Source organism: Hyposmocoma kahamanoa, unplaced genomic scaffold (assembly GCF_003589595.1).
Source record: "Hyposmocoma kahamanoa isolate Upper Pololo Valley unplaced genomic scaffold, ASM358959v1 79, whole genome shotgun sequence".
NCBI lineage: Eukaryota > Metazoa > Arthropoda > Insecta > Lepidoptera > Cosmopterigidae > Hyposmocoma > Hyposmocoma kahamanoa.
In genome coordinates this window covers 5,689,305-5,716,147 of record NW_020653993.1, presented here as the reverse complement: position 1 = coordinate 5,716,147, position 26,843 = coordinate 5,689,305, and the positions used below count along the sequence as shown (strand labels likewise).

The following is a 26,843-nucleotide window of genomic DNA, read 5'->3' as shown; positions in this document are numbered from 1 at the left end:
TGCTGGCTACCAACTTTGTGCACAAGGAGAACTTGCCACTTCTGGAATGTAGAAATTGTTAAAGTTAATTAAATTTTTATTGAATTGATATTCAATTACTTTTTGTGAAATTACTCCACTAGTTTAAGTTGTAATAGATTTCTCATAGATGGCGCTACGACTAAAAAGTCGTTGAAAGACCAAGTACAAAGACACGACGCAAGCACATAGAAAAATTCGTGAGGTCCGTTGGTTCGTTCCGTGGCTTAGTTGGTATAGCGTCTGCCACGGTATGCAAGAAGACGTCGTTTCGAATCCGACCGGATCGAAGGAATTTTTTCTGAGTGTTCGATCTTTGTATTAATAATTGTAACAAACTTGTTAAAGTTATCTAAATAGTATATTTGATCTTGTTTTTCTCATTTATTTCATACAAAAGGCATACAAGCAAATGCATTACAAATTCTCGCCGAACTGCGTAAAAGTAGTTTGTTGGCGAGGTTACACTCATAATCACAAAACTATAGTACCTATACCTAATACATTTATCAAAACCAATGTAGACTTTAACTAAATTTACTTTCTTTCAAGAAGTATCACTTTTAAATTTCTCTTTTAAAGTGAATTTACATATCAATTCTCTGTCTAGCAAAATATCTGTTTTATTAAATATAATACTTGTTTATTTTTGGAACGTACATATTTATTTTACACCGTTAATTGTAAATAAAACTAAAGGCTCTTTCTTATACATACAATAATACAGGGGTAAGTATGGCGTAAATATACCTATATACAAGTAATATTTATTCTCAAAAACAATAAAAGAAAATTCAATCAATTTTCTTATCTTAAAGAAGCGTTAAGCATAAAGTGATTTATTAATACGACTAGCCTGCGCCTGCGACGTCGCACATCAGTCTTGCGTCCTTAGCTCACAACAGATCTCCGAGATGGGACTTAACTAAACTCAACAACAATCCCGATGTGGGATGGAAATTTTTAATACTTTGACAAACCTGTTTTGAAGCACAGGTTTATATAATTTTCTTTCACTGTAAATAAAATGTACACAATAGACATTAATTTAGAAAAGATACCTTATCGAATACTTTGGACATTCTGCTTGGATGGTAGATGCTCGCCAAGTATGTTACTTCTCTTCTTTTCTTCATAAAATCGCTATGTTCCCCACTGCATTCTTCAATCGCTATGTTCCCCTCTCCGTGGGAATCAATGTTTCTTTGATTCAATAGACTTATTCTTGGATTCAATAGACAAGCGTGTCAAGAAGCTTATAGGTAACTCGGAATTAGTAGAGGCAAAGCTGCAGAGCCTTGAACACCGCCGTAGATTTGCCTGCTTATCGGTATTCTACAGGATATATCACGGAGAGTGTGCGATGGAATTGCATAATTTGATTCCGCCTTTCCCTCCAGGGACTAGTCGTGGACTGGGGTTCCACCCCTATGTTGTAGATATTCCCAGAATTCGCAAGAAGCGTTTCGCTTCCATATTTATATGGCGAGCGGCTAGGGAGTGGAATTCCCTGCCTGCGGACATGTTCCCCGAACGCTATAACTTGGACCTTTTCAAGGCGCCAGTGAATAGGCATTATTTAGGTGTGCATGCTACATCGTCAACGTTATCCTCATCCCATGAGGATTCCAGAAAAATTACACTAGTTAGGAAAAACAACACCCACAAACACCTTACTCTTCTGACAATTGCTTCGCTTTCCATCCCTTTTTTTAGGCTCGTCAAATTTGATCAGTATCTTGTTATTGCCTCCTGAAATCAAACACACAAACGATACACCGTTATCGTATAAGTAAGATTGCTATATTAGATTAAATGTCACGCATTTCAATTGACTTAGTAATCTAGATATGACATATAAAAGGGGGCGAGTGAAAAAATGGGTCACAAGACGCGAGTAGCCATGAAGTGGCTCGTACTTCTTTGTGTGCTTGTGGCGGCCTACCATGCCTGGGTAAGAAACGTTATCATATAATTAAATTACCTTATCTGACTTAGCAGCAGGACACTTGCATGATAGCAGACAAGTAATCAGTTCGTAAGTAATCCGTTAGTCATCCTCTTATCTACTTCTTTCAGCGGATTTGGCAACAAAAAGTCAAAACCCGTTAGAGTTCAGATATATTGCCATTTTTTTCGACTACAGTGCTAATATTGCATTACTCTGCGCGATGGACATGCTGGTTCTTGTAGAAACAACTCGCGTGACATCATTTTTAGAAGAGTTGCTTTTGTCTTCGTTCTTATGTTCCAACTTATGGGAGATCAACTCACACTGCGGACACGGTCGCTCTTAATAAAAAAAGTGTTAGTCAAGTTTGATTTTATAGTCGAAGAATCTGCGCACCACCATGCACATGATAGCAGTCTTCTTAGGATAGAAAATTCTGGGTTAGATAACTCTATCGATTTCTCTGGTGTCTCAGCTTAGTCCTGTTTGTTTCTTCCTATAGCAGTTATTAACCGCATAGTATATGTAAGGTGCTTTAATTTTTAGTTGTATACTTACAATAATAATGATACGTCGTTTAATTGTCTCAATACATTAATAAATACCCAATGGACCCCAAGCTCGTCCATGGTTTAGCGCTGACTGTAGTCGTGCTGAAGCACAAAAACAGTCTGCGTACCAAGCTTTGGCAGATGCTTGACTACGCAAAGCTCCTAATACTCGGAATCTGAAGAAAGCCTTTAATAAAGCCGCCAAGAAGACCAAAAGTGTGTTACGCAGGGCCAAGTTCGACTATGTGCGCCGAATAGGGGCCAAGCTTGCCTCTTTTCCAGCAGGCAGCACGTCCTTTTGGTCCCTGGCCAAAGCGGTCGAAAAAAACTTTAATAGCCACTCATTACCATCTCTGCTAAGGCCAAATGGCTCGCTGGCCCATACTGTGGAAGAGAAGGCGAATCTCTTCGCCTCACTCTTTGCAGAGAGTTCGCGTCTGGATGCCGCAGGATACCTACCACCTTCTTTACTTCAGACTGGATGCACTGTGGCGCCAGTTCGCTTACGCCAAAAAGAGGCACTCAGAACTCTGCGAAGTCTAGACGTGCATAAAGCTAGCAGGCCAGATGGAATTATAATTATAGTCCTGTGTAACTGTGCGCCTAAGTTGTCTCCTATTCTCACACGCCTGTATCGCCTCTCTCTTGAGACTGGTGGAGTTCCCAGGTCGTGGAAGATTGCAAATGTGCAACCAATGTCTAAAAAAGGAAGCAGAGCTGACCCTATTACCTATAGACCTATCTCAGTCACTTCCATACTCTGCAAGACTATGGAACGTGTACCTAAAAACCGACAAGTGAAATAGACAATGGGAATGGGACTTGTCAACTTATGTCTCAGGGTGACGGACGCAGTGGTCCTCAGATCTTTGCAATTTAAAGCTCTGAGTGGCACTGTAACTGTTAAGGACAGGCGTGTAGCTTACCATCAGGCGCACGACTTGTTCGTGTCGTCTCTTAATATTATAAAAAAAGACCAAATAGTTTTCTCTGTAGAGTTAGTGACAGTTTGAACAGTGTGCTGAGCAATCACTATCTAGTAGTTGATATATTCAATTGTAATGTTAATGCCCTAAGGGTGCGTACAGATCGGTAAATACGCCGCAGATACGCTTGTTTGAGAAAGGCTCGCGAGCTGCATACGTACATTACGTTGTACACTCGCGAGTCACATACATTAATATGTATGTAACAGCACACGTGTAACGTGCGTGGGTCAATCCAAATTACAAAAAAGTTTATCCTGAAAATTCCAATAATTAAGAGTGCAAAGTTTTTGTTCAAAGTGACAATAACATGATATCACATTATTGTATAAGTGAAAGTGAAAACATAAATACTGACTTCCGCCACTTAAAAGACTATTTAGAAAGTCCAAACAAGCGAACTAAGTTATTTAAGAGAAGGTGAAAACATAGTGTTGTAGAACCACAACAGAAAATATTTAATAAGGATCCCGATAATTAAACGAAGACATGGCTCAAGGGCTGGTATCCAAGCCAAAACTCTTAATAAAAAATGAATATAGCGCTATTAATACAATCAGATATCAATCAGACTCTAATATCAGATTTAATATGAAATTAATGAATATGGTCAAGATGTTTCACTACAAGGTACAAGTATATTCAATTATTTTTTTGTGAAATTACTTCACTAGTTTGTTATAATTATAATACAAAGATCAAAACACTTAGAACGCACTAAACATTTGGCTGAGTGAAGAAATAGATTTGTCACTGACCGCGCTACGGCAAAGAAGGCGTGAAAAACCAAAACAAATATCTGCAACAAGCACATAGAAAAATTCGTAAGGTCCGCTGGTTCGTTGCGTGGCTTAGTTGGCATAGCGTCTAGCACAGTTTGCTAGAAAACACTGGGTCGAAGGAATATTATCAAAATGTTTCGATCTTTGTACTAAAATTACAATCAATGTGGTATTAAAATACCACCCCACCTACACTGAAATACCAAGCCGAATAATCTATTTTAAGATTATTGAATTCCATTCGGAACTGGGTCATTCCATTTCGCTCGAATATTCAGTTATTCACAATATAACGGATTTAATTTCGTCGGTGTAGCACTTCGCAAAGATATTCCTATGTACATACTTATTGAGTTTGCTTCTCATTTTGATAATATGTCACGAATTTCCCGAATAACCTCAAAACTATTTAATAACCAATATACATCGAGTATAAACCAGAAATAGAGACGAAATAAGGGCCATAAATAATAAATAAGGGATGAATCATCCCTGGCATGTCGTCAGGAAAATGGGCCTTATATCACTTGTAAATATCAACTCTCGTTTGCATTGAAATCAAAAATTAGAAAGCTGAAATAGACAAGCGCCAACAACTTACCTGTGTGTACGTCTGCGTATATACCAAAAATATTCTGTATTTGTAATAAAGATAATATCTCTAACTATGGAGGGCTGTTCCATTCGCTGGTGTGGGAAAGAATAACAAAACATCTAATTAAAACAAACGGAATCACATTTCATGGTATTTCATTATATGCTGTGTACATCTGTAATAGGTAGACATTAAATACAATCCTAATGTAAAGTTACGCTGTTATCTAAGAGTATAGTACTACTGTTGTTGTACCTTATCTATAAAATAAAATAAAAATAAAAGTAATTACATTTTTAATTTGTTAAAAAATTAAATTTTAAATTGTTCAAGTTTCGTCCATTATAGCAAAGATGATAATTTATTAATACTAAGAAAGGAACACAAATGTCAGCATGGACCAAATGTAGCAGCAGCTGTGATGAAATAAAATCAGATGACATTCTTGAGACCATAAAAACAGAAATAGAAATGGTATTTAACCGCAAACTGCCTAATTTCTTAGCAAATCTCAGTCTCGAACGTCCTAGAGAATAAATTTCTTGAGCTTGAAATATCAGTAAAGCTATGCAGTGATTTGTACGACACTATTAAGGACTCAATGGATAAAACTACAGGCACAATTAAAAAGCTTTAGACAGACAATAATAATCTCAGCAATCAAATGAAAATTCCCCAAGCTAAGGTAAATAGTATGGTGGAGGGATCCCTAAAGCAAGGATAGTGGTCTAGATTTCATAATGTTGAAATAGTAGGTGTGCCAGAGGTGAGCGACGAGAATCTGCCGAAGATCCTGGAAAATATCGCTAAACATTTAGGCGTGCCACTTGCCCCTCAGGAGTTGGATTTCTTTCATCGTGTTCAGGCTAGAGACTAGTTAAGGGAAAGTCGCGTAATATAATAGTCGCTTCCAAAATCGTATCAAAAAGGACGCAGTATTGTCAACTGTTCGTAAATGTGGTGGTATCACTTCGAGGTATATTGGAATGAAAGGTGAGCTGAAAACTGTTTACATTAATGAACATTTAACTGTAAAAAATAAGCAGTTATTAAATAGTTGTAAAGCGAAAGCTAAAGACTGTAATTATAAATTCGTGTGGACAAAAAACTGCCGGATTTACACAAGAAAAGCCGAAAATTCACCATATATTCTAATATCCTGCGAAGAAGATCTAAAAAAGATAATTTCATTAAGTATTCTGCCCTAATAAGTTGTCATAGTAATAGTAATGGGAGCGCTTGGTCAAATTGCTATAGTTTAACTTCATTTTTTGTTACACGATTCATACTTACATCGTAATGATACATACACATATTAATTTACACTACACATAAACACAACCCAATTATATTATTTTTTCTTTTTCTTAAACATAATGCCGCTGTTTTATTTTAGCTCATTTAAAAATGAAACTCGCATATCTTACATTAACATTGTCGTATTTAAGCCAGATGTAAACATAAACCATAACAATTTATTCCCAAACGTATCATTATTGTTTAAAGGCACAGATTTCATAAAGATATCGGCTATAAACCAAATATTTTCCATCAAATTGTTCGTGGTCTTCGAACTAAAACATTAGAATTTTACAATGCTTAACGTGGACCATGACATTATTTAATAGAATAATGTCGATGTTAATAAACAGAGAGCTAAACGATAATGTTTTAGATTCCGAACTATCAGATAACATATATGAGATACTCCGCCGCATGGGTCACCGTGTACGGCCGAACAATAGGCTTAAAACAAGGCATATAGCATTGGCTTACATGGCGCCGGGACACTTGTTACCCTCTCGTTTAGACAACAGCGTACATTTGATTACTGACGTCGCTTATAAGTTCACTAATGATTTGTTTATATTTGCTGGCGATTTTAATTTGTTTAATATAGCGTGGAATCCATCGGGTCCGACACATTTAAAAATAGGAGCGTCGATCTTCTAAATTCAGGAATACACTTAATAAATCAAGTAAATTTCATTCAATCAATTCATTAAAAGAGTTATTTATTTCATAAGGCGAACTAGGACGTCATTAATATGGAACTTAACGATGTTGGTTGGGTGGAATTGCTTTCACCAGGTGCTATTGATGAGTCCATTGATAGCTTTTACTCCGTTTTATATAGCATAATTGATAAGTTTGTTCCTATTGAAAACACTAATCAGCTGAACCAATATCCAGTATGGTACAATCGTGCACTTGTTTGCTTGTCAAACGAAAAAATGAATGCTCACCGTCGATGGAAGCGCTATGGAAATCAACTGATCTACGATACTTTTTCTTTATTGAAAAAAAAGGGTGAAGATTGTGCAAAGCGAATGTTATCAAAAATATATATTATGTTGCCAGGATAACATCAAATCTAGCCCTAAATTACTTTGGTCGTATATTAACTCTAAACGCAAGCGTAACACAGGTCATCCAGGTTCAATGACATACGAGGGTAGGCAGTTGGTGGACGGCGATACTATTTGCTCCGCATTCAATAATTCTTTCGAGAAAATGTTTGTTCCCCCACCAAAGTGTTACGCAAATGAAGAGCAACTTCAGTTAGTACTCGTGATTTAATACATTCTTTATCGGTCTCTCAAAATAAAATTTCTAGGCTGCTTTCTGCGTTGGATGTTAGGAAATCTGCTGGTAGTGATCAGATCCCGCCTTCGTTTATAAATAAATGCGCCGTGTCTCTCTCTTTTCCTTCCATTTTTAACCGTCCTATATCAAATGGAATTTTTCCCTCAAGTGGAAAGAAGCCCATATTGTTCCTATTCGCAAAAAGGATTCAAAATGCAGAATAGAGAATCACCGACCAATATCCATTTTGAATATTTTTGCAAAATATTTAGAAAGGGTCGTTTACAAAAGTGTTTATCTCATATTAAAACAGAGTATACCTGATGAGCAGCATGGTTTTGTAGGAGGACGATTAACAGTCTCAAATTTAGGCATTTATATAAGTGACATCCATCGGTATATAGGTAGTCATTCTCAGGTTGATGAGGTCAACACAGGCTTTGAAAAAGCTTTCGACCGCGTAGAGCACATTATACTTTTGCGGAAGCTTTTTCAGCTGGACATACGTGGAGACCTGTACAGATGGATTAAATCGTATATACCGAATAGGAAACAATCTGTAGTTATAGGTGGAAATAGCTCTTCATCAGTATACCTTCCGGCGTACCACAAGGCTCACTACTCGGTCCTTTATTCTACATAGCTTTTATTAGTGACATTAGCTCCTGTCTTAAGTATGCAAACGTTTTAGTATATGCTGATGACACAAAAATTTATAGGACGGTCAAAGTCCGAGAAGATTGCCAAAAACTGCAAGAAAATTTAAATCGGCTCTAGCAATATACGTTACTAACAGAATTACTGTTAACGCGGCAAAGTGTATGCACATACAGTTCACAAGACGCAAAAAGGCATTAAATACGATTTCTAATTGAATAACACAGTTCTAAGCAAGGTGGATATCGTAAAGGATTTAGGTGTTTATTTGGACTCAGAACTAACGTTCGCTAATCATTTTGAGCACTTAACCAACAAGGCATATATGTTATTTGTAGAGTGACCAAGGATTTCAGGAATGCTTCCTGTATGAAAGTGTTGTACTATGCATATGTTCGAAGCATTCTTGAATACTGCTGCTCTATTTGGAACTTACAGTATACTAGATACGAACACGCTATCGAACGCCTGCGAATAAAATTCATAAAATATTTAAATTTTCGTAGATACTAATAACATACTGTACGATTACAGGGAGTCGTGTAGTAAACATGGCCTCACCACACTTAGCGATAAACGTCTTATGCAAGATATGGCTATTTTGTACGATATATATTCAGAAAAATTAGATTGTACAGAATTAGTTAATAAGATAATCAGCTTAAAAGCTCCTAAGAAGAGTCACATCATACGCAGCTTTTTCATGTACCGCTTGTACGGATAAACTACGAGGCTAATGATATGACTGTGAGATTGCCTAAAACATACAACAAGTATTTTTCTGACATTGACCTGTTTTTTATTTGTGTTTTTCTATGTTTAGAACTACATTTAAAACTGCTTTGCTTGGGACCATCAGAGGTATAAATAAAAAAAAATATTTTTATTTCTCATTTTATTAATTAATCAACATTAACTTTATGAAATTTATTTGACTTTAACTCAATTATTATAATTGAATCATTTTACTTTAACTTACTTTCTTAAACAGTTTTATTTAAGTTAAGCGGAGTGCCCTAACAATGCTAGCAGTTTCTTTCTTTGTCAGTTTTACCTGTCTAGCACATTCTTTGAGGAAATGGGGGGGGGAGGGGCGAACCAAACACTCACGCTCCATCACACATACACAACATATATACAGATCCATACGCCATATGTACCATATGTACAATTTCAAATGATTTTTCTACCCAATGTTGTAATCATAATATCACATATTTTGTATACATAGTGAATTTCTGTAATTGGCTTTTGTACTGCAGACACATTTGTCAAATAAGCTTAAGAATGCTGTTGAAACTTTGTTCATTGAATAAAATAAAATAAAATATACTCGATGAGAATATAATTACAGCATAAACTACTTTCTTAATTTATCTCGGCCAATTACGGAATTCTGAATGCACCCGACAACAAATATCCATGTTTAGTATTTATTAGATTTATAACCTATAAAAGCCGTGGGAGCCTAATGGTTTGACCCATAGCCTCTCAAACAGAAGCCATTGATTCGAATCCGGTCTCGCATCTCTGAGTTTTGCGGAATTGATGTGCGAAATGTAATTTGAAATGTACCATAAGTTTCCAGTGAAGAAAAACATCGTGGTGAAACTTGCACGTCAAAGAAGGGAAAGGAATCCTGAGAGGAGACCCGTGCGTAACAGTGGGACTATAAATGACTATGAGTGTGTACGCGTTACGCGTTTTGTTTGCACATAAAAAACACAGTGAAAATCTCGTTTCTTCAACATCGTTTGCGTCAAATTTAACGCAAACCAATCAGAAAACAAATGAATAAAGTTTAAATTTAGAAGCGTAAATACTTATTTGTAAATTTCATTTCAAAGTGACAAGAACATTCGAATAGCAATTTCATACTTGAAAACATAACATTATAGATATCGCATCGCAGAAATCTTCGAGCCGCACTACGCGTCACAAGAATTTGCGAATTGCTCCGCATCGCGCATTCTTCGTGTTTTTTTTCCTATACTTTCTTATCAATAACAGCAATGCAACACTCTTTTTACGATCCATGTCGCTACCTAATTTAAAAAATATGTTCAGTACGGTTGACAATCGTCGAAGGAATGGTTACCCGAAACGTGGCAGTGAGATGCCTTACCTCATGAAATCGCATCGCATCAATTGGCGTCTTAGTTTTCTGACCCTTACACAGTCATCGAAGTTTTAAAACATTTTATTAGCATTAAAAAGTATATAAATTTATAATAGTCAAATGTGAAAACAGAATTGAAATATGTAAAAAATAAACTGGCTGTGTAAGATCTGAAATTGGAAAAAAAACAATACTTGTTTATGAAGTCACAAGCTTTATAGTAACATACCAGCTATATACTAATTAATAATCTGTTCTTTTTGTTCAAACTAGACAAAGTATACTCCACTACTGCTTTTATTCATTAATATCTTTGGTGCTAGTTGAATTATCGAAAAACAGCTTCCAGATGGATTTTTATGTTTATGTGAACTGATTGAAGCAATATATTTTGTGTGGATATCTAATTTTATTATCACTAATTTTATTATAACTGTTGTTAGATGTTAGTTACATACACCTTGTATAAAAATAAATATTCTACCTATACAGTTTGGTGTTTATGTGTTGGCGAGACGCTGTGCTTGGTGATTTATAATGGTGTGAGAAAGAGTAGAAATGAATAATCCTTTAGGCTAAAAAAAGTCGTTGAAAAAGATCCGACAACAAGCACACAAAGAATTTGTGAGGTGTGCTAGGTCGTTCCGTGGCTTAGTGGGACTAGCGTCTGGCACGGTTTGCTAAAAGACGTCGGTTCGAATCCGTCCGAATCGAAGGAATTTTTTTAAGTATTCGATCTTTGTATTAATAATTTGAACAAATTAGTGGAGTAATTTCACAAAAAATTAATGAATGACTGTTCAATACAAATTTAATCCTTTACGATTTTTGGGAACGTATTTTATGTAGCAATTGACAACAACGAGTAACCAAAAACATACCATCAAAATTAATACAAAATTTAAAGGAATCAAAAAAACAAACTATATCAAAAAGCATGTACTCGGGCACAATATGTATTTATTTATTTATTTAAAAATGTACATTGTGAGTTTCCATTGTATGTAACGAATTTATACACAGTCAACAGAATGTTCTTCTTTGCATTTAAAATTTTAATTTAACTTTATGCCACTTATAATTCGAATAATCCTAAATCCAACATGAAAGCTGACTATGCTGTTGACAGTACTGTACAAAAAACACACGGTGACTTTATGACCAAGCGAAAGGGACGGAAGAAAGAAGTGTTGTGTTAGAAGTGTTGTCTCTACCTAGCGCAGTAGGATATAAGCGTGATGTATATAGGTATGCAGAAAAAAATTTCGGACTTATACCTCTCATATACTAAATCTGTCATTGTACCTACCATACGCGATATTCACATAAAACTAATGTCAGTGTGTGAACTGGATTATTCTTCACACTCAAGCATATTATAAGGCCTTAGAGCGATGCCACACGAGTGATGCCGGTGTATTGCGTGGTCGCAACGCTTTTATTTCAACGCACCGCAACATCCCTACTCCTTTATTCAATGCGCTAAGGCACCATGTGGCATGTAGTGGCGCCACCACTGAGTCGCAACGCCGACGCAACGTATCGTATGGCATCGGTCCTAGGCCGCAAAAACAATGATCTATCATAGGGTAAAGTACTTCCACAACCAACACAATTTTGTTATTCCGCATAAGCTGCCTGAAGATGTCAAAATAACGTATCGGTTGGTGGAAAAAGCTCTTCACGGCTATAGTATGGTATGCCGTAACGGGTGGGTTTCCCGCAACTCGATGTCATACTGCTTATTTTCCGTTTGCGTTTTGGGTTTGCTGAAGACTTCGGGAAATGACCTCAGTACTCTGAGATACTTCGCCTTTGCCTTGAGGTATTTAGCCACGCATTGTAGTAGTAAGATATGAACGACTGTTGCCTCCTCTTCCATGCACGCTCTACGTAGAGGAATTTCCCTGATACCCAGGTTTTCGTTATAAGAACCATTAAGGCGGCAGTTAGAGCGCGCAGCTCTTGCCTTTTGAGCTTAAGGAATTTTCGGTATAGACTGGAGTTGACTAGGGAGTAAAGGTTGCCCTAGGGCCATTATGTTAAAGTTTTTGTACTTTTGTGTATTATTATCCTTGATCTAGTTCTACGAGAATAAATCCGGCCCTATGGCGTCAGTATTTGTTCATTGTCTAGCCAGTTCATCTACTGCGTCGTTGCCACATGAGCCGCTGTGTCCTTTAATCGACAATAGCTAAGTAGTTTTATCTAAATACCTCCAAAAGTGAATAAATAAGCCCTGAGTCAATGGCATAGGTGCTCAGTGCTCGGAGTGCGGATATACCCTCAGACTGTTGTTACTCTTCCAGCTATGAGACTTTTTCTGTCAACTTTACCACTCACCCGCAGCAGTAGAGCTCCTTGTGAAAGAGTTCGTCTAGGATAGTACTGCCTCCTTACCTATTTCTGCCGCCAAGCAGTAATGTCTGCATTACCGTGCTCCGGTTTTGAAGGGTAAGGGTGCTGGTGAAATTACAGGCACATTGGACTCACATCAACTTATGTCTCAGAGTGACGGGCGCAGTGGTAGTGCCCCTCAGATCTTTGTAATTTAAAGCTCTGAGTGGCACTATAACTGTTATAGATGGACGTGTAGCTTACCATCAGACGCACAACTTGTTCGTGCCGTCACTTGATGTCATAAAAACAATTCAGCCTAGAATACAATGTCATGGTCACCAAGTGGTGTTGAAATTTTGGTATTGATATCTTCCCAGTATACCTCAATACCTGTTTCTGAACCTGTTATTAAAGCTTACGGTACAATTAAGTCTGAACAACAACCCAACAACACACTGAATTTTGCCTAAAGGCGCGTTTACGCTTTCTGACCATTGCTCGTTTCAGAGCGCACAACTAAGTCGACCCGTCCTCCCCTGTCACAAAAAACGAAGGCAATATGCATACAGACAATACAACACACAAAGTAACGAGTTGCCGCCTAAAGTAGACAACAACCAGGTACTGCTATGAATTTGTGAGTAAATCCTTAGTACAATGAAACAGCATTAAATACTAAATATTAACTATTAAAATAATGGAAATCATCCATACAAGATGAATTTAATTAACCATTAAATTGTCCTTTATAAAAGTGACTACAAACAATTTAACCCAGTTTAGTTCTTGCAGGTAGTCTCGATGATGTTTGAAGTAAATATTGCAAACGACAAAATATGTACTAATGTATATTTACAAACTAGAGTTTCTTGTTCTTTCTTCCCAGGGGAATCTGCCTTACGAATAAGCAGTTGAGTTTTTATCAATATGACAATTTCAAATGCAATTTGCTTACCTATGACATAAAGGTTACATAAGGGCACAAACTTTTGGTCATTATAAAACCAAAAAGGGCAAAAACGCGATGATACGCGAAATGATATTTGTTATTTTAACTTTTTTTTTACTGTAATGTAATTACGCAGTATTATGTAGCGAAATTACAAAGAAATCTTAACTATGTATTTATTCAAATAATAAAATTAATTAAATTTTTGTCAACATGCGACTATTATTTGTGCAAAACAGTTTGAGTTTTCTATAAAAGTCAAGTCCCAAAATACCGTTTTTTTACCTATAACTGGGTACTATTAGCCAATGAATAGAATGTAAACAAACCATCGAAAAGTATATCTTTGAACAAATTTTAAGTCAATTAAGGCTTTACTTCAGTTACTCCATTCAAATAACATACACGAATTCTACGTTACATATAATAGATAATTCAAATGGGTGTGCCTGATTTGTGTGAAAATGAAATACTAATTTTAATAGACACAACGCTCATTTAAAATAACTTAATATCATATAATTCTCGTTTATAATAATGAATAACAGATAATTTTACGAGATATTTACACCCTGTAATATGTTCCCCGTCCTTTGGCAGGTTAGGTTAGGTTTAAATATGAAAACGCAGCGCGAGTCACGCAAGCGTGTCGCGGCAGCAGCCGGTGAGCGCATGAACTGAATTTGTTTACGTTTCCGAACATGTTTTAGTTCAAATTTGCTTCAGTTTAATAATCTATTTAATTATGTAAACCGAGGTTTATAACTTATAATTGTTTCGTAAAAGATTGTTGTAAAAAATTAAATCATAGAGTTATATTAAACATTTGTTAAATTAAGTGAATTGTTATACCCAAAAAGTTAATATTAAATAGAATTAGGTAAAAAATATGTATATGATACATTATACACCCAATTGAAATATATTTTCATTTCCGTTTCCATTTGATGTGTAACAATCGCGAAAACCTAAGAATATTTTCATATTTGAAAAAATATTTTATTTTCCCGCAGTATGTAAAAAAATGCTGAGGCTTCAAACCGAACGAGGTTTCTGGCGAACAAAATATGGTGCGACCAAAGTATAAAATAATATTCCTCATAATGTCAACTCTAGGCAGTTCATTGCTATCTGATGCAATATTTGGCTTTCGAAACCGAATTTATTGTTTGTTTCCTGTACAATTTGTTGTTTTTTGCTACATTTTTGTGACGTTTCTTTGTTTTTATGTTATTATCTTAGAATAATATTGATTAATAAATGATAGTTTCATATCAAACGAACTGTCACAGGTGAGGCAAAAATCAAATTCATGTAGGCTAGTTTTAGTAGTAGGTTAATTTTCGGTTTTAGTGTATATATATATAAAAATACAAGTTGAAACGCGTTACTTCCTTGTGGAATGTGATGTTAATATCTATTTTATGTTTGTCTGACGTATTTTTACATTCATTTACCGCACATTTCGTCATTTTCAGCTAAAATTCTTGATCTGTTCGCGGTGCAAGTTGACCTTGAGCACTGAAGGCCCGCCCGCTCGCGTAGGCCCTTTTGGCGCGCTTCAATTTGCCTCACTTAGCGTGTGCGGACTAGGTTTCTATGCGTTATTATTCTAAGGTTATTATATTGTTTGTTACGGGTTTTTGCATGTTGAAACTAAGTAACTGAGCTAGTTACTTACATTTCCTTCTCCAAGAAAGTAGCGAACAAAAAAAAGGAAAATCTGCCGTTAAACACGTGTTCTGAATTTTATAAAAATAGTACTGTAAATATTATATTTTCATTTTATTAAATATGTCATAGCAATCATTTATTCATACGTCAACGTTTTTTGTCATACCTCAAGTTGAATACCCCTGAATCTATTATTGACAGCTCTCGCTTGTTTGCAATCTTCTGATTACCTAAACGTACCCAGTTATACGTAGTTCAGGGGTTGGAAGCTCATATTTTAACTGTAATTAATAACGTTAAGTTTTTTCTTACTAATGGTTTAATCTGCTTTTATGTGCACGGAGAAAATTGGTTAATGTCATGGTAATAAAAATGTAATTTTGATTTCGTTACGGTTCAATTTCAATGCAGGCTTTGGCAAAGCTACACCATTTACAAATTGCATAACACTAATTTACTAATTTAACTAACTTCTTCACTATCATAAGTAACATTTCAGTTTCAAGATGAGAAGTAATTTTTATATATATAAAATGCATACATACGAAAGAATAATATTATTTTATGAACCGTGAATTATTATCTGTTGCATTATAGGCGCATAATACCAGATAAATATATACTTAATATTATTTATTAGTTTAGTATTAGATTATTATTATTACAAAGATCGAACACTTAGAGAAAATTCCTTCGATCTGTCTAGATTCGAACCAACGTCTTCCAGCAAACCATGCCAGACGCTATGCCAAGTAAGCCACGGGATGAATTACGACTTTTTCTATTTGCCTTTGTAGATAGCGCAACGGCAAAATAGTAGTTAAAAACTAAAACCAAAGGTCTGCACAGTTTGCTGGAAGACGTTGGTTTAAATCCAGCTGGATCGAAGGAACTTTTTTATAAGTATTCGATCTTTGTATTTTTGTAATAATAATAATAAAGTATTGGAGTAATTTCACAAAAAAATAAATGAATATGATTAGGTCAAACATCGTGACATTCAATGAACTTAAAAATTAATATTAAATTGATATTTAATATGTCAATTTTATTACATTAATCATATTTTTAATGCAACTATGTCTCCCGTCATCAGTAAGACAAGTACAGAAAATTTGATATTGGTCAATTTGATAGGTTCTTCTTTTAAGTAGATTAACCAACTATCATAAGGCGAAAGATCATTGGCACTGATATTGTCTTTAAGGCTCTACTAATTATCTGTCAAAAACTTGATATGTATTTAATTCATAGCTATAGTGATTTAATTGACAACACTGTCAATTGTTTGACAGGTAATAGAACAGTGGTGTAAAGTGGGTCAGTAGGCACTGCCCCATGTCTTTCTACATTACTTTTTATTATAGTAACCCTCCCTACCGAACCTTAGGGTATACGAGAAGAGCACTATGACCTGTGCGCTCACAGGAACCTTACAAGTTCAGGTTCTGACCCCAGATCAGTCAATGTACAGGGTTGTCACAAATCCGGTTCTTCGAGAGGCTAGTGCCACTCCCTATTCTCCAGATCGGTACCGGAGCTGTAGGCACGCTCATTTATCGTTACGCATTGCACAACTAGCAGTTGCTACCGCTGAACCGTCTCTGAGTCCACTACCAAATCTCCTCATTTTTTTCAGCAGGTACAGTTGCCAACAATACTGTTGGTAGCGGTAGAGCTCCTTGTAAAAGAGTTCGTCCAGGGAAGTGCTGCAACCTTACCTATTTCTGCCGCCAAGCAGTAATGTGAGCTTGTGTTTCGGTTTTGAAGGAAAACTCCGAGCATCACTGATACTGTTATGAACAGGTGTGTCGTTTACCGCCAGGCGCACGACTTATTCGTCACATTACTTGGTAGCATAAAGTAAAACTTAGCCGAACAAACAAAACATCGATGCCACTGTACTTTCTATTGCTTTACACGTTTAGTCTATCAAATCAACGTAAAAAGTTCTGTCCTTTTCTTACTGCTGACAAAAGAGAGTCATTGTCTATAACATAGGTATTATTTAAAAATAAAAATATTTTGAATTCTGAATTCTAACTATTATGGATATAAAGACCGAAAAAACACAAAAAAATCCTTCAATCTTTACTCGAACCAGTCTGTTGTCTAACCAGAGCTACCACTCTTACAACTGAGGTACAGACCGATAGTCAGCAAGTCTTACGTAATTCTCTACGTGAGGCTTTTTTGCCTAACTGACTGTCATACCCACACTGCTATATACATGATTAAATTAAAAATATTTTTTTAATTTTTTTTAGGGTGATTCCTTGGATATAAACAGAAGCTATATTCCAAATATATTACGATCAGACAGAAACATAGCATGGCAAGAAAGAAGCGGGTTATTGCAAGACAGAAGTGGCGCGGACTATACCGGACAATACGCTGAGCTTGCTTCTCCAGTACCATCTCACGTAAACCTTGACGAACTGGTAGAATCTCTTCGTGCCGCAAGCAACCACCCTTGATGACCCGCTCGAACTTCTAGACGACCTTCGGCTAAGTATCTATAGTGACTGGTCAATTATAATAAATAAGTAACGGTACGAAAATAAGAAAATACCACATCCGTAATTTGACATCACAATATAGAGTATAAAACAATAAATCGTTGTGGTAGCTACAAGCTGCAAAAGGCTACATTGGTATTCAGGACAACGACAAGAAATTGAAAAAGAATGACGAATACTTTTCTCTTATTTCGATAAAAACAACTGTATGAAAAAAGATTTATTATTGAGCTAATTTCTTAACGACAAAAAATATGCTCTATTTTTTGCCAGTCACTGTATTTACGAACCTGTAATTTTGGACCTAATGGCATATCCCACTAAGCTCGGAATTGGTTTTTTGTTGTATTTATTACGTTTTTAGTAGATGATCAAACATGAAAGTTGTTTACTAATGGATAATGTATTGTATTCAGTATTAAAGTAATGAGGCGTGCTTTTGTCAGAATGGTTTGTTTTACTTTAGGGTGAGGACAGACGAGCGTAATGTTTTGAGTTGAGTGTCGCATTTTTTGAATCACTTAATTTATGCTGCATTCCGTTTCATATTAAAGTTCGGTTCGTATCACACGATGACGCAAAATGAGAACTTCGGTCGCACTGTTTGACGTGCTTGTGCGGGTGGAGAGAGGGGTGAAGGAAAACTTTATTCGCATGATTATAGTCTATGAAACTGCCCACACTTTAATCTTTCCTTACGAGAGGATGTAGTAGCTTTTTCTTACTTTAACATCATTCATTTCATAAATGCAAACTATTTTTAATGGACAAGCGTTCGTCTGACACCTCAATCGAATTTCAGTCGAATGTAAACTACGGAACTCAAAAAAAGCAACTCAGAACTCACAAAAATTGCGCTTGCCTGGCCTCCCCCTAAGTGTACCTCGAAAAAGATTCTCTTTATTTCAGGTTTTTTAATATCTACTCTTCAAAGACATAGACATAGAAAAAATAGTCTAAAAATAAGTGTAAGCCTCATTCGGTTTCTGCCATTTCTGTCGGTTCTGTGCCGCCTGTATCCAATTCAACCTTTTTTTTTTTTTTTTTTGACGGTGGGGAAATCTTTATGGATACCCCTGAGCCCAGGGAGACTCAGGTGTTATGTGGGGACTCTCCCTCCACACTGGAAGGCCTACCCCACTAAAACCCCCCCGGGTTTCCCTCTCGCCGGTTGAGTCGGCGCCGTGGGATCAGTGAACATTCACCACGACGCCGCCCGGCCGCCCTAGCTTGCGCCAGGGCTCCCGCGCCAACGGAGGGACGAGTCGGTTGTCCTCCGACCCGCCCCCCAGACGAGTGAGGCCGTGCAATGCAGGCTCCGGAGTCCCTGTCCAGAGCCCGCTGGTCTCACTAGGGGATCAGGCGAGCAGCGAACGTATCCAATTCAACCTCGCCACTTTCACCACTTATGTCATCCTTCTAACACATCTGCGGTCTCCCACTGACATCCCTGTTGGCTTAGAAAAGAATCTAAATACAACGAAGATCATGACTAACGAAGTGGAAAACCTGGTGGAAACGACAGTGAACAAAAGTGTCATCGAAAGAGTGAATAAGTAAATTCATCTGAGCCAGGAAATAACAATGGACAAAGAAAATCAGCTCAATGAAACTAACAGGCATATACGTTTGACGTGCGTACTATACTCAAAGCTGGAGTTTGTTTTAAGATGAATCTCACGGCGGACCAAAAGTAAGAATATTCGACCAGTGTGTCCTGCCACATAACATGTGGGGCTGAAACCTGGGTGCTAACAAACGACATAATACACAAATTACCGGTAGCCCAGAGATCATTAGATTGGAATCTGGTTGGAATTACCCGCAAACACCGCAAAACAAATACGCGGTTCAGACAGGAAAGCAGAGTCGCAGATGTCATCAAACGCGTAACGAGGCTTAAGTGGCGGTGGACGAGTGACGATGCTTGAAAACATGGCTCCTGGTGTAAAGCTGTCTTCGAATGGCGACCTTGAGGCGAAAAATGCTCCAGAGGGAGACCGCAGATGCGTTGGAACGATGCGAATGGTGAAGGTGTGGGAGTGGAATTCTGTCTGCAGACTTATTCCCTGAACGCTATATTCGGCATTTTCAGGGCGAAAGTGAATATGTGTTATTTGAATGCTCCATCGTCGACCTCATCGTCACTTTCCATCAGGTGAGATGGAAGTCAAAATCTTATATTTTATATAAAAAAAAAACTAACAAAGGTCAAAAAGACCGTTCACTTGTGTTTTGTTCTTTCTAAAGAAACCATTATTTTTAACTGTCACCGGCATTATTCCTGTAAACCAGTTACCTATTTTCAAAATACTTAGCAGTAGAGCTCGAAAGGTGAACGGAAGTTATACCAAATTAATCTTACGGCTCACGGGCTAGACTATGGCAAATGTAATGCCTCGGCTATCCTCAACCGACTAACTTCCTTGCATATAATAAAATAGTTATATTGCTACATTTTTCAATAATTTTACTAACATAATTTTAGGTATTTCTGTTACTTACATAGGTACTATGGATTAATTGAGAGAGGAGAACTTTTCTTCACAATTATCAACCCAGAACCAACTGGTCGGTGGTGAGGTCAGGCATCTTTGCAGAGCGTTACATTTACTAATTATATTCACAAAATTATATAAAATAAACAGTATGTGGGCCGTCAATAGTCACACACAACTCAATTCCAACACTGTTACAGCGCTAAGAATTTGTCTTAATGGCGTCACTTCTCAAGGCTACTTGTATTCGCTATTGGGTGTTTGTTGTATTTGGAAAAATATTTGACGCACAGACATATATGCAGCCACTAACAAATACGACCGCCTGCACATGAAACCAAATAAGGAGTTAAAATAATTAATATGACTATAGTGTGGACCAGCAAGCGGTAACGCGGTTTTGTGGTTGCTGTATTTGCCGAATAGGCAAACAAGGCACATACTTTGTCACACACGCTATCTACACATGGTAATTGTTTGCCAAATACATCAAATACGCCATGTGAAGTGCCACCATTAGACTCTACCTTGCATTCAACTTGAGAACGTGTAAAGAAAATATTTTACAATATACGTTTTACTGCCAGGCATCAGGCATGGATCTAGTATAAGGCGAGAATGCCCGTTGATTACTAAGTTTTGGGTGAGATTTTTTTCGTTTTTAAAAGAGTCTCCATAGAATACTACGGAGACACCTTTGCAATTAACAAGTTTTCTCATTTTTTGTGTGGAATTGGGACCTTTATACAGGGTGGAAATTTGAGATGGGCCAATCAGCAAGGGCAGCTAAAATTTGTTGCGATTTCTGATATTTCTAGTACTCTTACCTTAATTGGTCCCATAGCGACTTTTGATACTTACCAGTAACAGGATCAAGTACCATGAAATAAGAAAGTTTCGGGAAAATTGCTTTTTATCTCGCTGACTGTATAATTTCTTTTTTAAATGTATTCGAAATTCATGGACTGCCTTCTAGGACCGTTTTCCTGTAGCTAGTATGGTTAAGGTAGCCCTTGCTGACTCATCTCAAATTTTCACCTTGTGTATACAATTTTCAATTTACCATCCTCACCCACATTTTCACTTTTCACCAAGTGACGTAAAAGGAAAGGAACCAAAAATATTTTATATAAATTTATTTATCAACAGTAACATCCAGCCACTTGCGTCGTGCTGGGTACATTTTTTCATAGTTGAAGAAATTGTCCGATGGATGGGGTCCGCCAAATTCACCACGTCTTGCATTACCATCCCGGACTCGACCAATTGGTATATAGTCATAAGGTACCTGATAAATTGAAGTAAATGTTAAAAACGTCGTCAAAAAGATGGTCTTTAGTTTTACGAAGTAACATTGTTTAGAATAACCCAAAATACAGGTTCATAACTTCAAAAGCAGTAAAAGCTTGATTTCTTCTATCGCCTCTACTTGTTTGTTTCTCTCACGAATTCGTTGAATACATCGAATATAGAGTACAGCCACTGAGTAAAACGGAATTCTCTGAGCTTCAGCCAGCAGCTACAAATATTAAAGTACCTTCCAGTATTTTTTTATAATATCAAGTGACGAGACAAACAAGTCGGTGCTCCTGATAGTAAGCAACACGCCTGTCCATAACAGTTGCAGTGCCACTTAGAGCTTAAATCGCAAAGATCTGAGGGGCAATGCCACTGCGCCCGTCACCCAGAGACATAAGTTGACAAGTCCCATGTGCCTGTAATTTCACCAACACCCTTACCCTTTAAAACCGGAACACAGTAATGCTGACATTACGGCTTGGCGGCAGAAATACGGTGGCAGTACTACCCTGGACGAACTGTTTCACAAGGAGCTCTACTGCTACACAACCGTCTAACCGCGTATGGCGAAAGTTATTCTGATTATTTGCTAGAAATTCGATGCCACTACGTAAGTGTAGTGTTGCAGAACATTTTAGATTGTACCAGATACAAGGTGTACGCCTCGCTTTTGTTCAACAACTTTTCATTGTTCATAAATAAATAAATATTAAACAATATCACATGCGTTGCTTCCAAAGTATGAGCTATTAAAGCACTTCTGTTATGGAAATCCGAAAACAACAACAGTAAAATAAAACGCACACCTGAGACAATATAGAAAATCTAGTTGTCTTCATTGACCCGGTTGGTGACCGAACCCGGGGCCTCAGAGATGGCAAGCCACTCGACCACGGAGGCCGTCAAAATATGTATTCATGAACACAATATGTAGATCATTCAAATGGAGTATTTTCTGCGTAATTCCATCGGATTGTGATACAGACCCGTGTTACATCGTCGGAGATAGTGCAATTATCCGTAACTAGCATTGATTATGAGTTTCCATTTCGGTAAATTAGTGTCTATATCAAATCCACGTAAATGTCGTTGCAACCAAATTAGCGTGATTTACGGGAATCTATTGTTTATCAGTCCGTAGGCAACATAAATTAATGCTTACTGTGCAAAAATAAAAGTCGTAACCACAGAAATACCAAAGTGATAACGTTAAATCCTTCTCCTCTAAAATTTGTTCTAGTGTAGATACACGCCTTTTACATGCGCGGATTTGCATTATCCCTGATGATATATTTGTATTATACGTCATAAGAATAAGGTAAGAATACGTTTCTTACCTGCGGCTTAGCAAAAACGGAAGAAGCGGCAACGAACAAAAACAAGTACAATAAGTACATTTTCCCAATAAAAATCAAAACGCCAATGAATATGACTCCTTATTGCTTTATAATTAAAAACTGCGTCTGAAATCAATTAAGTTTGTATTTCAAACGAGAAATCAGAATAACTAATCAATTCCGAATGGTCAAACGAATCGACAATTGACGAATGACCTCCTATGAAACGAATTTAACGTTGCAAAGATATTATAATACTATTTTCCAAACTCCAATCTTCGAAGTCCTTCGAGGTCTACGTAAACAAGCGAATTTAATTATTATTGAGAAAGTCTTTAATCCGGCACTTTAAACCTTATAACTAACCAGGCAAGATAAACTTTTAATTGATTAATTAAGTACGATTACTAGTACATGTTTTGAAAAACAACATCAGATAATTCAAATATAAAATGACACTGTGTAACGTTCACGAAATCTTATATTTGAACAATTAAGTGAGAACACCAACGTCTACTTTCACGTCTACTTTCGTAAATTCGCACAGCACGGAAGTTTGGGTTTTAGAGGTCAACAAAAACAGTTTTATATTTTCCATTTATTTTATTATAGCTATACCTTTTAACAGTTATATATTTTCCTTGACTTTAGCAATCGTGTTTTGATAGGCAAAGGCACGTGTACTTTCTAGACGAGGATATAGGAAATAATAAATTTCATAGAGCAATCTTGATTTGAAATTTTTTTTTAAGTGACGAGATCGTGTCGTGCACCAGGTGGTAAGCGACAGTACCACTCAGAGTTTCAAGTCGCAAAGATCTGAGGGGTACTACCACTGCGCCTATCACTCTGAGTTCAAAATTAAAAATTTCCACGTGCCTGTAATTACACTTCAAATTCAAATGCTGACATTACTCCTTGGCGGCAGAAATAAATAAGATGGCAGTACTGAAGAGAGAAGTCTTTCACAAAGAGCTCTACTCCCACCCGCCAAAGAAGTGTAACCGATAGAAGTATAACCTCGCATCATTGAGACTGGCATTGTGAGACCACGCGAGTATCACTCGTCCTTTAGTTCCTCGAACCTGCAAGATGTGCAATAGTCTCCCTTCGGATTCATCGAATAACGAGTCACCAGCAGCTGGATTCTTTTCCGAATCGAGGCATATAATATTGCGGGTGGGCTATCCGATCGGATCGATTCCGGTCTGAATTAAAATCAGGGCCCAGGGCTCTCGAAGGCAACGCATAGGCAGCTGATAAAATTACAACTGCCATGATGTTAAATTTCATTACGTCAAGTGTTGCCAAAACAATTTTCAATTTCTCCACTCGTCATGAAATTCAATTCGTAGACTTATAATGATTTTGTAATATTATGTAAGCATGAGTTCTGAGTCATTCAGTTTTATGTTGCTTATTTCTTTGATTCTTTCTTTGATCTTTATATTAATAATAGTAGAGGTACTGTTTCATATTAGAAATTCAACTTCCAAGCGTCAAACTAGGAACACGGATAATTTTTAGTAATTTTTCCTAAGAAAAAAAATTAATAAAAAGAAATGAGGATTGTGGCGTAACGAAACCGAGTCAAGCGGCTGTATTTAGGGCGCTAGAGTAATTATTTTGCCTCTGCTATCCTTGTTAAAATAGTACCAAAGTACTCACGTGTTCCTTCCTTCAATACGATGGCAGCGACGCGAGCGTTTGTTTTCGACTGGCGAGAAGATGGCACAGTCTTGTTTATTAAAGCTAAGTTCAAAGGAGCACAAAATAGATAACACAGAAGATAGAAAATTAGAAATAGATTTTTCAAGCAAAAGTTGGTTTTTGGCTTAGAGAGACATTCTCTCAAGCATGCGCATTACAAGATGAACTGGTTAATATGCTGCAGTGTGGAGAACCCGTATTAAAGAAATGGTCAAGTAACAGAAAACAACTTTTCGAGCGAGTCCCAGTATTTCGGTGTATAATTGTACGATATTGATATTGTATAAATTACAGTTGTAGTAATAACAAAAGAAGATTACAGAATTATTAATGTAAACTCAGAACAAAAAGATGTGTCAAAGATATTTGTCGGTTGAAAAGAACAGATAGCTGGTAACCATAACCATATACAAGGCCATTTACTGTAGTACACATCATAGTGATGCATTTAAAATAAATATTAGTTCCCAGTATCACAGTTCGGAAGTTTTGCTTTTTCTGTGAACTTTCTACTATAATCACCAAAACCACTGCAGTTTGAAAACTATTCCACTAAATCAGTTGGTATTTTGTAGTATGGTATGCCATCTAGCAAAATTTTTATTTGTTCACAAATAAAAATGTTCAATTTTCTAAAAACCATGCCACTATTAATGTCACCCTATATAACACGAGCGTCATACTACCTATATGAGCTACAGCTACAAGTTTTACTCAGAAACAGTACAATTCATTTGCATAGCATTCAATACAGCGTTCAGCCTCTGTTTCGGTTTCCTCGTTACGCAGTGCTTGTTTGCCAATGCCGGAGTAGATTATTTCATATGCACCAATGTGAAAGAATAAGGTATCTGGTCTGCCAAGTATGCGAGAGTTCGAACAGAACTCTAAACTTTTTTTTATTTACCAAACTTCGTTCAGGGAGCTCGATGATCACAGCGGTCCTGTCTGCCTCGGCGTATTGTACTTTTTATGTGTTTTTCATAAATATTATTAAAAAAAGTAAAAGCCGTGGTAGGCTAAGCGTCCAGTTACACGACGCGAAAGTTTCCGCGCAGCCGCCGTGCAGCGACCGTCCTGCTACCTTAATGGCGAATCACGTTCAGAACCGTCATTAATGTACGTACATTAATGACGGTTCTGACTTCTATTTACTAGGCAATAACATTTAAATTCTTCTGAATATTTCAACAGCGCGGTCCCGCGTAGACCAAAGACAAGCCAGTCTCGCCCGCGCGTCCGGGCAGCTCGTTTAAGTTAAAACGTAAAAGCTAAACAAATAGAGCGTACCTTACCATGACAGTTAGAAGCACGCGAGAAATTCGTGTCGAAAAAATGCTCCCTAATGGTTTGGACCTAGCGCGTCTCAAGCCGAGGCCGCGGGTTCAAAGCTGACCCCTGAGTTTCTCGGTATTTATGTGCGAAATATAATTTGAAGTTTTCCAGGAGCTTCTCGGTGAAGGATAATATTGTGATGAAATCGACACGTCTGTGCCTATAATATAATCAGCCCAATCTGATCGAAGATTTTCTATGTTATGAACAGTTCCGTATTCTAAAATGTTATTGGACTCTAACATTGCCATATACTATTTTCGTATTATTGCGTAATAAATTTTATTATAATAAGTAAATAAAAGTATTTCATAAAAGTATACTTTACATAAAAATTTTATTAGGTACGAAAAAAACTTTATTGTTACTGTATACCTCTGTAGATTATCAATATGTTTTTGTTGAAAATAAGTAAATAAGATGTTATTGTTTTTGAAATGGAGTTTCATTTCGACATTTTACTTATTTTTGTGTATATATTTGCTTGCATCATAGCAGTAAGTACCTTAACATTTAACTCTATTTTTTCTAATTTGTCGATTTCTGTGACCTTGTGATTAGCTCTGTAAGCGCTTGATGCGAGGGTTCCAGGTTCAACTAAATTAATCATCTTAATTAGTTCTGGTAATTTCGTCACTCTATCACTCATTATTACGCAGCAGTAGAGCGAAGTTCTGCCACCACCGAAAAATAAGGCGACCTGAAGGCTCTTAACCACCCCCTTTTATCCGGTGACGCAAAATAGGCTTAATTGACATTGCCTCAGAAAGGAGGCGAATTGTTGTAACGAAATAGTACAAAGCATAATTAACTTTATGTCAAACTAGATTCGAGCCAAAAAATTTTAGAGAATTCTCGCGTAGTCTCGGGACTTTCCGCAGCTATCGGCTAAAATTTCATTACGCTGTGTACAAAAAAAAATTGCTTCCATTCCATT

The 26,843-nt window shown here is 36.9% G+C and overlaps 2 long non-coding RNA genes across 2 annotated transcripts; one reads left to right on the top strand and one right to left on the bottom strand.

Moving 5' to 3' along the window:
• Window positions 1–1,894: 1,894 nt before the first annotated feature.
• LOC113233587 lies at window positions 1,895–18,018 on the top strand. The gene is made up of 2 exons (XR_003310718.1): window positions 1,895–1,972; window positions 17,476–18,018. It is a non-coding gene; the product is annotated as an uncharacterized LOC113233587 (long non-coding RNA).
• A 3,281-nt stretch (window positions 18,019–21,299) lies between these two features.
• LOC113233645 lies at window positions 21,300–26,102 on the bottom strand. The gene is made up of 3 exons (XR_003310724.1): window positions 25,867–26,102; window positions 22,862–22,987; window positions 21,300–21,513 (listed from the first exon to the last, which is right to left on the bottom strand). It is a non-coding gene; the product is annotated as an uncharacterized LOC113233645 (long non-coding RNA).
• Between the last annotated feature and the right edge of the window lie 741 nt (window positions 26,103–26,843).